Genomic DNA, 12731 nt, shown 5'->3' on the forward strand with positions numbered 1-12731 from the left:
TCGTTTGTTTCCTCTGTCCCTAAGTAGGTATGATACCATCTGGTGTTTTCAGCTTTTGACCCAGAGCCAGGGCTGGCATCACCAGACTAATCAAGAGTGGGAGGTGTTGGGTCAGCAATGAGTTAGTGACACAAATCATTTAGTAATTAAACACTCATTGGTTATAATATTTGCTCCTTGCACAATAAAATATCCATTGAGGGATTTTAATAAAATTCTGTTGTTAATCATCACCGATTGGAAGCTTAGAGTGTGAGTCTAATTGACAGATTGATGCTATGGCTGATATAAAATATTAAGTTTCAAAAAGGCAACAAAAGGGCAGTTAAAGAACATTTATTGTGTGCTTGTTTTTATTTTTTAATTTTTTTATAATAATATTTTTTTATTATATTGTGTTAGTCACCATACAGTACGTCCCTGGTTTTAGATGTAAAGTTCGATGATTCATTAGTTGCATATAACACCCAGTGCACCATGCAATACGTGCCCTCCTTACTACCCATCACCGGCCTATCCCATTCCCCCACCCCCCTCCACTCTGAAGCCCTCAGTTTGTTTCTCAGAGTCCATAGTCTCTCATGTTTCATTCCCCCTTCTGATTACCCCCCTTTCTTTATCCCTTTCTTCCCCTACCAATCTTCCTAGTTCTTATGTTCCATAGATGAGAGAAACCATATGATAATTGTCTTTCTCTGCTTGACTTATTTCACTTAGCATTATCTCCTCCAGTGCCGTCCATGTTGCAGCAAATGTTGAGAACTTGTTCTTTCTGATAGCTGAGTAATATTCCATTGTATATATGGAGCACAACTTCTTAATCCAGTCATCTGTTGAAGGGCATCTTGGCTCCTTCCACGATTTAGCTATTGTGGACAATGCTGCTATGAACATTGGGGTGCATATGGCCCTTCTCTTCACTATGTCTGTATCTTTGGGGTAGATACCCAGTAGTGTAATTGCTGGATCATAGGGTATGTGTGCTCATTTTTAGCTTACTTTCTCATATATGTTAAATTCCTCCAAAATAATAATACATAATAAATAACAATTTAAAAATTCTAAATAATTTTGATGACCGAGGTAAAAGTAATTAAAGATAATAATTGATCTATTTAATCACTCGTTCCATTCAATCAATAGTTGCTGAATGTATATTATTTTCTAGGCACTGTGCTAGCTGCTAGAGATCTAAATAAGAGGTTTTTAAATGTAGACATTTCAGAGGTAAAGAGAGGTTGAAAGGCTAAAATGGAGAGTAGGAAACCTAGATGAGCATTCTGAAATCAGCTTCCATAGGCTAATAATTCCAGAAAATTAGCAGCAGAAAGTAGGCTTGGACATGTTGTAATTCTCTTCTAGCCACGTGAAATTAAATTATAAATTCTCAGAAGAGTCAGACATTGATTTTTAATATGAGATTTTGACATGTGCAAATTAGACAATCTTAATAAATAAAGAAAAGAAATAGTGTGACTCACTTATATGGCATAATATAGAAATGAGGTGTCCTGGAAGTCAACTAATCTGCTTGAAAGATAAGAAGTTTTAACAGGTTACATCTGAGTATGCAGCTCAATGTTCTATTAGAATAATCTTCGCAGGAATTTACATGAGAGTTACGGAAAATCCTATTTAAAACCAAGACGTGGAAAGGACTCATTAATTTAAGGGCAGGCCTTTTTTTTTTTTTTTTTAATCACTGGATTGTCAGAAATTGAAATTGGTTAATCCTTTTTCTTAAAAGGTTTTATTTATTTATCTGACAGAGAAAGAAAGAGAGAGAGGGAGAGAAAGAAGTGGACTTCCAGGTGAACAGGGAACCTGATGCAGGGCTTGATCCCAGGACTTTGGGATCATTACCTGAGCTGAAGGCAGACACTTAACCGACCGAGCTACCCAGGCATCCCTGAAATGATTAATTCTAATTGACTAATTGATACAATTGATCAAGTCTCAGCTGAAAGTCATTAATTTAGAGACTGCTGATGCTATGATAGACAAAACTTGCTTATAAAAAGACATCCAGCCCAGAAGTATGGGGGTCTTCTGTCCCCCATGGGTCCCTCATGTGTTTCACTCGGAGCTCAGGCCACTGTCCTGAGCTATTGACCTTGGGACATCAGTTGGTCTGACATGCTTGTTTTGTTCCCCTTAGTTGGATGAATTATTTATAATCTCTAAAAACTCAGTGTACTCTTACGTAAGTTGTGTTTAAATATAACCATTATGATGTCCTGTACACACTCTGTTAATTTTTTAAATGATTTTGAAAGGCTTAAAAGGATTTTATCTACAAAATTTATAAAGATGATAATTTAGTGGATTGTCAAGGGTGGTTTAAATGCTTAGGGAGCTTTTGTTTTTTACATTTGTCATCTTCCCTTGTTATGTTTGAAATGTTGGAGAGAGTCAATTATATTAAAATTGTCCTTTGAAATAACCGAGGGAATGTGATTAAATATGTAAATATATTAAATGTATGAGTTAACTCAAAAAGGACAAATGAAAATGATTATTCTTATTTTGGTTAAAATCATACAATTTGTAAATAAAGTAAGAGTGCAAGTTAAGCTTAAATGTTTATGGGAAATAAGATTTTTACCTTTGAAACTATAATAACATAATATTGATTTAAATAAGTAATTATAAGGATTTCTTTTTGAGCACAAAACCCCAACTAGGACAGTAAAAGCCCAACTTAATTTAACCAATAGCAAAAGTGGAAGTGTGGGTTGTGAATCAATCACTAGGATTTTTAAAGAAAGATCTGCATCCCTAACCAGGGTCAGTGGAACTCCACACACACCCTGCCTCCCCATTTATACACAGCACACAAACTGGCAGAAGAATAATGTCAGAGGACTGCTCTTTGTGGAAAGACAATCTGGGTGGGGAGGGGATCCAGGTGTGAGGTCTGGAATCAGAGCAAGAGGCCAAGCAAGCTTAAGATAACTCCAAAAATGTTTACATCAGACATTAAGGTGAACAAGAAACAGTGAGACCACTAAAGTAATTCATCTCCAGAATAAAAATCTCCTAAATTTGACTTATGGAGTTTCCAAGCTGTCCACCTTCACCATACCCACTACCCTCAAACCTTCTGGACCTCCCTTGCCCACTGCCATAGAGGCCACATTTAGGCCTCCTGGTGATGGAGAGGCCTTTGGGAAGTTGCAGCTCCTTTTCTTTACTAATCATCCTGATCATTTATGCCTAATGATGAACTGACCTAAGAATTACTAGACACTCAACAAAGCCCAGGAGCACTGAAAAGACCAGGGTGGGGATGCCTGGGTGACTCAGTCAGTTAAGCGTCTGCCTTCCGCTCAGGTCATGATCCCAGGGTCCTGGGATCAAGTCCCACATCAGACTCTTTGCTCTGCGGGGAGCCTGCTTCTCCCTCTGCTTGCCCCTCCCCCCGCTTGTGCGCTCACTCTTTCTGACAAATAAATAAATAAAATCTTAAAAAATAAAAAAATAAAAAAATTTAAAAAGAATTAAAAAGAAGACCAGAGTGATAAAAAATTATGTTAAGTGAAGTAAGCCCGACACAAACAAATATTGTACAATTTGTTATATGAGGCTCCTAGCGTAGTCAGTACCCAGCCTGATGTATTGAAGGATTGAGAGAAGTTCATACAAGCTTAAGAATTCTGTCACAAGAGGGAGCAAGAAGTGTGGAACAGGTGTATCCATAGATGTTCTGAGAATGTCTGAGCATCCCTAACAGGGCTGATGGAAGGTGTTTCCCAATGTCAGTCAATAAAGACTGAAGGAGGTGACTGCTACTTAGAATGTTAAAACAGCAACACAAGACCTCAAGGAACATGAAAAATCAAGGAAACATTACACCACCCAAGGATCACAATAATCTTCCTGTTACCTACCCCAAAGACATGGAGATCTGCAATTTACCTGATAAAAATCTCAAAATAGCTGTTCTTTTTTTTTTTTAATTTTAATGTTTTTTTGTTATATTATGTTAGTCATCATACAGTATATCCCCGGTTTCCGATGTAAAGTTCAATGATTCATTAGTTGCGTATAACACCCAGTGCACCATGCAATACGTGCCCTCCTTACCACCCATCACTAGTCTATCCCATTCCCCCACCCCTCTCCCCTCTGAGGCCCTCAGTTTGTTTCTCATAGTCCATAGTCTCTTATGCTTCATTCCCCCTTCTGATTACCCCCCTTTCTTTATCCCTTTCTTCCCCTACCGATCTTCCTAGTTCTTATGTTCCATAGATGAGAGAAATCATATGATAATTGTCTTTCTCTGCTTGACTTATTTCACTTAGCATTATCTCCTCCAGTGCCATCCATGTTGCAGCAAATGTTGAGAATTCGTTCTGATAGCTGAGTAATATTCCATCAAAATAGCTGTTCTAAGGAAGCTGAATGAGCTACAAGAAAACACAGACAATTCAAAGAATCCAGAAACAATACACAAAATGAGAAGTTTAACAAATACTTAGAAATCATAAAAAAAGAACCAAATGGAAATTGTGAAGCTGAAGAAAATGTAATGAAACGTGTAATGGAGAACATCAATAACAAAGTCAATCAAACAGAAGAAAGAATCTGCGGATTAGAAGATAGGACCTTCAAAATTATCCAGTCAGAGGACAACAAAGAACAAAGATTGAAAAAAGGGAAAGAAAGCCTATGCGATCTGCAGGATACCATCAGAAGAAACAATCTGAATTATTGGAGTCTCAGAAGAAGAAAAGATGGGAAAGGGGTCAGAAAACTTGTTCAAAGAAATAATGGTGGAGAATTTCCCAAATCTGGTAAGAGATTTGGATATTCAAGTTCATGAAACTCATAGGTCCCCAAACAAACTCAGTGTAAAGAGATCTTTTCTGAGATAAATTATATAAAACTGTCAAAAATCAAAGACAAAGAGAATCTTAAAAGCAGCAAGAAAAAAGAAGATGGTAACTTACAAGGGAACTCTCATAAGGCTATCAGCAGATTTCTCTGAGCAGAGACCTTACAGGCTAGGAGAAAGTGGGCGATATATGCTGAAACAAAAAAGAAACTGCCCACAGAATGGGAGAATATATTTGCAAATGACGCTACAGATAAAGGACTGGTATCCAAGATCTACAAAGAACTTCTCAAACTCAATACACGAGAAACAAATAAACAAATCAAAAGATGGGCAGAAGATATGAACAGACACTTTTCCAATGAAGACATACAAATGGCTAACAGACACATGAAAAAATGTTCAAAATCATTAGCCATCGGGAAAATTCAAATCAAAACCACATTGAGATACCACCTTACTCCAGTTAGAATGGCAAAAATAGACAAGGCAAGAAACAAGAGAAGGGCCATATGCACCCCAATGTTCATAGCAGCATTGTCCACAATAGCTAAATCGTGGAAGGAGCCAAGATGCCCTTCAACAGATGACTGGATTAAGAAGTTGTGCTCCATATAGACAATGGAATATTACTCAGCTATCAGAAAGAACGAGTTCTCAACATTTGCTACAACATGGACGGCACTGGAGGAGATAATGCTAAGTGAAATAAGTCAAGCAGAGAAAGACAATTATCATATGATTTCTCTCATCTATGGAACATAAAAACTAGGAAGATTGGTAGGAGAAGAGGGGGATAAAGAAAGGGGGGAGTAATCAGAAGGGGGAATGAAACATGAGAGACTATTGCCTATGAGAAACAAACTGAGGGCCTCAGAGGGGAGGGGGTGGGGGAATGGGATAGGCCGGTGATGGGTAGTAAGGAGGGCATGTATTGCACGGTGCACTGGGTGTTATACACAACTAATGAATCATCGAGCCTTACATCGGAAACCGGGGATGTACTGTATGGTGACTAACATAATATAATAAAAAATCATTAAAAAAAAAAAAGAAACTGCCAAGAATACTCTATTCAGCAAAGTAGTTCTTCATAAATGAGGAGAAATATTTCCCAGATAAACCAAAACTGAGGGAGTTCATCATGAGCAGAACTGCCTTTTAAGAAATGCTGAAAGGAGTTCCTCAAGTTGAAATGAAAGTGTGCTAATTAGTAACATGAAAACATATGGAAAATATACATTACACCGGTAAAGGTAAGTGCATAGGCAAATTAAAAATACTCTAATACTGTGATATGGTGGTGTGTTAAACACTGAGCTCTGGTATAAAGGTCAAAGGCAAATGTATTAAAAAGAACTATAGGTACAACAATTTGTTAAGGAATACACAATATTAAAAAAAAGCTAAACTATGACATCAAAAATGTAAAAGATGGGGGACTAAAAAGGTAAGGGAGAGTTTTTGTATGTGATCAGGGTTAAGTTGTTACCAGTATAAAATAAGCTGTTATATCTATAAGATGTTTTATGTACCATTTGCTGGTAACCACAAAGCAAAAACCTACATTAGATTCACAAAAAATAAAGACAAGGGAATCAAAGCATACCACTACGGAAAACCATCAATTCACAAAGGAAGATGGCATGAGAGGATGAAAGGAACAAGGGAACTATAAAACACCCAGCAAAGAATTAATAAGATGGCATTAGTAAGTCTTTACCTATCAATAATTACTCTAAAAGCAAATGGATTAAATTCTCCCATCAAAATGTATACAGGGGGCTGGATGGATCTTAAAAAAAGGATCCAAATACATGCTGTCTATGACAAATTCGCTTCAGCTTTAAGGACACACATAGGCTCAAGTTGAAAGATGAAATAATGCAAATGGAAACTAAAAGACAGCAGGGGCAGCTATACATATATCAGACTAAATCGACTGTAACTCAGAAGCTGTAACAAGACACAAAGAAGTTCATTGTATAATATAAAGGAGGATAATGATAAATGCATCAAAGAGAATATAAAACTTATAAATACATATGCACCCAACATCAGAGTAAACTTTCTTTCTGAAAGTTTGCATTATGTCACTTTGCTTTTACAAAAGACCTACATTAGTACCTGTTTTGCTAACTGAAAGACAGCCAAACGGGATTTTCACTTTCACAAAAAAATGCAAAAAGCAAAATTAGTGTTCAGTGTGTGTTTTCCAGTGAGCCATGATAGAGGAAGAGCCCACTCTGAGCAGCGACAGTGGGGCCACCAATCTACCTCCCTGGTAACTGCACTTAACATCTCAGCATCAGGCTTCCATAGCTTTGAATTGTGTCTGTGAGCATCTATGCTTTAGCCAGGTTTGTTTTGTGCATTCATTAGCAAGATGTGTACTAAGGTATCGGAAAAAACCTAAGAGAACTCATGTTTGGAGTCTGAGAATGCTCTAAAATTTTCCATATAAATTAATGGCAATTGCTTTTTGGTTTATACCATTTCAGCTTATGAAAGTTTTCATAGACATGCTCTACTTTCAAATAGTGGGAGAAACCTATACCTAAATAAATTAAGCAAATACTAAGATCTGAAAGGAGAAATAGACTAAAATACAATAATAGTAGGGGACTTCAATATCCCACTTTCAACAATAGATAGGTTATTCAGACCAAAGAATAATAAGAAAATATTGGACTTGAACCATACTTTAGATCAGATGGACCTAACACACATTTACAGAATACTTCATCCAACAGCAGCAGAAAACAGATTCTTCTCAAGCATATATGAAACATTCTTCAGGATAGATAATATGAGAGGTCACAAAAAAAGTCTTAGCAAGTTTATGGAGATTGAAATCTTGCCAGGTATCTTTTCTTATGAAAAGAGATGAAACTAGAAATTAATGGCAGGAAGAAAACTGGAAAATTCACAAACAGATGGAAATTAAGCAAATACTCCTAAACAATCAATGAGTCAAAGAAGAGGTGAAAAAAATATCTTGAGAAAAATATAAATGGAAACACAACATACCAACACTAATGGGATGTAGTGAAAGCAGTTTTAAGTGGGAAGTTCATAGGAATAAACACATTTAAAAAAAATAATCTTAAATAAAAAACATAACTTTACATCTCAAGGAACTAGAAAAAAAAAAAAGAACAAATTAAGCCCAAAGTTAGCAGAAGGAAGAAAATAACACAGATCAATAGAAGAGATCAATGAAACTAAGAGCTGATTCTTTGAAAAAAGAAACTGGCAAATCTTTAGCTAGACTCAGAAAAAACAGGGAAAACTCAAATAAAATCACAAATGAAACTAGAGACATTACAAGTGATATCACAGTAATACAAAGGATCATAAGAGACTACTCTGAGCAATTATAAACTAAAAAATTGGATAACCTAGAATAAAAAGATAAATCCCCAGAAATATACAACTTACCAAGACTAAATCATGAAGAAGTGAAAAATCTTAACAGACCAATAACAAATAAGGAGATCAAATCAGAAATTAAAAAAACAAAACAAAATAAAACACCACCCCTCAATAAAGGAAAACCCAAGACCAGATGGTTCCCATGTGAATTTTGCCATATATTTAAAGAAGAATTAACACGATCCTTCTCAGGCACTTTTTAAAAAATCGAAGAGGAGGGAAAACTCAAAATTCATTTTACAAGGCCAATATTATCTTGATACTGAATCGAGATAAAGACATAAGAAAAGATAACTATAGGCCAATATCCTTGATGAATATAGGTGTAAAAATTCTTAAAAAATACTAGCAAACTGAACTCAGCAGCACATTAAAAGAAGCATATACCATGATCAAGTTGGGTTTATCCATGGGATGCAAAGTTGCTTCAACATATGTAAATCAATAAATATGATAAATCACATTAATAAAATAAAAGATCAAAATCATATGATCATTTCAACAGATACAGAAAAAACATTTGGAAAAATTCAACATTCATTCGTGATTAAAAACTCAACAAACTGGGTATGGGGGAGTATACCTCAACATAATAAATGTCATATATGACAAATTCAGTTAACATTATACTTGATGTTGAAAGGTTGGAAGATTTTCCTCCAAGATCAGGAACAAGACAAGGGTGCCCACTCTCACTGCTCTTATTTAACATAGTGCTGGAAGTCCTAGACAGAGTAGACAGGCAAGAAAAAGAAATAAAAGGCATCCAAATTAGAAAGGAAGAAGTAAATTGTCTCTGTTTGCAGATGACATGATTTTAAGGTATAGAATATCCTAGAGACTCCACCAAAAACCCCCACAAAACTGTTAGGACTAATCAATAAATTCAGTAAAGTTGCAGAATACAAAATCAACATAAAGAGATCAGTAGCATTTCTGTAAATTATAGTGAAATATCTGAAAAAGAAATAAAGAGTCCCACTTACAATAGCATCAAAAACAATAAATACTTAGGAGTAAACTGAGTAAATCTATATATTGAAAACTCCAAGACGTTGTTGAAAGAAATTGAAAAGGATTTAAGCAGAAAGATATCCCATGTTCATGGATTAGAAGAACTAATACTGTTAAAATGTTCATACTACCCAAAGCCACCTATAGATTCAATGTAATTCCTAGTAATATTCCAATGGCATTTTTACAGATATAAAAAAAAAGACAATCCTAAAATTCATTTGAAATGACAAAGACCCTGAATAGCCAAAGTAATCCTGTGAAAAATGAGCAAAGCTGGAGGCATCATACTCCCTGATTTCAGACTGTATTCTAAAACTGTATTACTCAAAACAGTAGATATTGGCATAAAAACAGACATACAGACCAGTGGAGCAGAATTGAGAGCTCCCCCAAATATACCATCATATATACAGTCAACTAATATTTGACAAGTATACTAAGCATACTCAATGTGGGAAAAGGACAGTCTCTTCAATAAATGGTGCTGGGGAAATTGGATATGTACATGCAAAAGAAGGAAACCTGACTACTATCTTATATCACTCACAAAAATTAACTGAAAATGAATTACAGACTTAAATGTGAGACCTGAAACCATAAAACTCCTAGAAGAAAATATAGGGAAAATGCTCTTTGATGTTGGTCTTTGCAATGAGTCTTGGGCTATGACACTTAAAGCACAAGCAACAAAAGCAAAAATAAACAAGTGGAACTACACCAAACTAAAAAGCATCTACACAGCAAATGAAACACTTAACAAAATGAAAAGGCAACCTATGGGGGCACCTGGGTGGCACAGCGGTTAAGCGTCTGCCTTCGGCTCAGGGTGTGATCCCGGCGCATCAGGCTCCTCCACTATGAGCCTGTTTCTTCCTCTCCCACTCCCCCTGCTTGTGTTCCCTCTCTCTCTGGCTGTCTCTATCTCTGTCAGATAAATAAATAAAAAAATAAAATCTTTAAAAAAAAAAAAAAGAAAAGGCAACCTATGGGATGGCAGAAAATATTTGCAAACCACATATCTGATAAAGGGTTAATGTCCAAAATATATAAGGAACTCCTACAACTCAATAGCAAAAAAGCAAGTAATTCAATTAAAGAAATAGGCAGAGGACCTGAATAGACATTTTTCCAAAGAAAATATTCAAATGGTCAACAGGTACATGAAAAGGTGCTTAACATAATTAATTATTAGGGAGATACCAATCAAAATCACAATGAGATATCACCTTACAGCAGTTAGAATGGCTACGATCAAAAAGACAAGTGATAATAAATGCTGGTGAGGCTGTAAAGAAAAGGGAACCCTTATGAACTGTTGGTAGGATCATAAATTGATTTAGTCACTATGGGAAACAGTATGGAGGTTCCTCCTTGTCCTTTGACGGTTTTGGTACTAAATTCAAATTAGCTCACATATAGTGTAGTATTTGTTTCAGGGGTAGAATTCAGTGATTCTTCAGTTGCATATAACACCCAGTGTTCATTATATCAATTACCTTCCTTGATCCCCACCACCCAATTATCTCACCCCCATCCACCTCCCCTCCAGCAACCCTCAGTTTGTTCCCTATATTTAAGGGTCTCTTATGGTTTGCCTCCCTCTCTGCCTTTATCTTATTTTTTTTTCCTTCCCTTCCTCTATGTTCATTCCTTTTTGTTTCTTAAGTTCCACATATGAGTGAAATCATATGGTATTTGTTATCTATCATAAGTTTTTAATTTCAGACAAGTTAAAGATGTCTTTTTCTTTATGAATTTTAACATTAATGTTATGTAAAGGAAGAACTTTCTTCAAAAGAGAGATTCATTACTACTTTCTCCTACTACTTCCTTAAGGGGTGGGAGAATGGGTGAAGGTGAGCAAAAGTTACAAACTTCCAGCTAAAAGATAAATAAGTTCTGAGTATGTAAATGTGCAGTATGGTGACTATATTTAATAACACTGTATTGTATATTTGAAAGTTGCTAAGAGAGTGGATCTTAAAAGTTCTCATCACAAGAAAAAAATTGTAGCTATATGAGGCAATGGATGTTAAGTAAACTTATTGTAGTAATGATTTCGTAATATACACATATATCAAATCATTATGTTGTATGCCTTAAACTTATACAATGTTATATGTCAATTACATCTCAATAAAAACAGAAAAAGCTCATTTTCATTCATTTAATCCATATTTTCCTTTATATTCTTTAACATGTTCATGGTACTTAAAATCCCTTTGTACTAACTTGAGTAGCTGGAGTACTTGTGAGTCTTCTTTATTACCTTTTTTTCTCTTGATTTCTCAGTCATGTTTTCTGCATTTTCTTTATGCCTCAGATATTTTTAAATGTTTTTTTATTATATTATGTTAGTCACCATACGGTATATCCCCAGTTTCCGATGCAAAGTTCAATTTTTAATACATGCTGGATATTGTATATAAATGAATCATAGTGACCGAGGAAGTTGATATTTATTTTTCTCCGGAGGTAGTTCATCATTTCCTCCATGAAGCAGAGCTGAAAGGCTGATTACTTCAATCCAATTAGGGACTGAATAGCTTTGGCCTATGTAGGTTTGGCTCTCCTAGGATTTTGACCTCAGTCACCATGGTTCTTTCATATATACAATAACCACACACAATAATAATTGCTCTCCCATAGCATACAATATTGATATTACATAATGTCCAACAGCAAAGGCATCTGGTAATGGATTTCACATATTTGTTTTGTGTTCTCTCTGAACATAATACTTGCCTTTAACTTTGAGGCTATTTTTAAAAATCATTTATTTATTTATTTATTTGAGAGAGAGAATGAGAGAGTGACCATGAGCAGGGGGAAGAGCAGAAGGAGAGGGACAAACACAGACTCTGTGCTGAGAGCCTGATGTGGGGCTCGATCCTACGACCCTGAGATCATGACCTGAGCTGCAATCAAGAGTTGGACACTCAGTCGGTGACTGAGCCACCCAGGTGCCCCAAGGCTATTTTTATGCCTCTTGGAAATACATGACCTATACCTGGTTTTAAAGACTGCAGGTGATCATTAGTATGATTTTTCTTTAGAGACACAATTCATCAAATTTGTGCTGAACAGCATTATTGGTTTTGTAAAATTCCATTGTTTTCCCAGATAGTAGCTCACTATGCTTGCCTTGAAAATTAGATAAAAACATTGATGGGGGGTGCCTGGGTGGCTCAGTCGTTAAGCGTCCGCCTTTGGCTCAGGGTGTGATCCCAGAGCCCTGGGATCGAGCCCCACATCAGGCTCCTCCGCTGGAAGCCTGCTTCTTCCTCTCCTACTCCCCCTGCTTGTGTTCCCTCTCTCACTGGCTGTCTCTCTCTCTGTCAAATAAATAAATAAAATCTTAAAAAAAAAAAACCAACATTGATAGATCATGTCATTATTTGTCAATTTTTTATAAATGGGGATTATTGGGGGAATAGACCAA

This window comes from Ursus maritimus, unplaced genomic scaffold, assembly GCF_017311325.1.
Source record: "Ursus maritimus isolate PB19 unplaced genomic scaffold, ASM1731132v1 scaffold_27, whole genome shotgun sequence".
Taxonomy (NCBI): domain Eukaryota; kingdom Metazoa; phylum Chordata; class Mammalia; order Carnivora; family Ursidae; genus Ursus; species Ursus maritimus.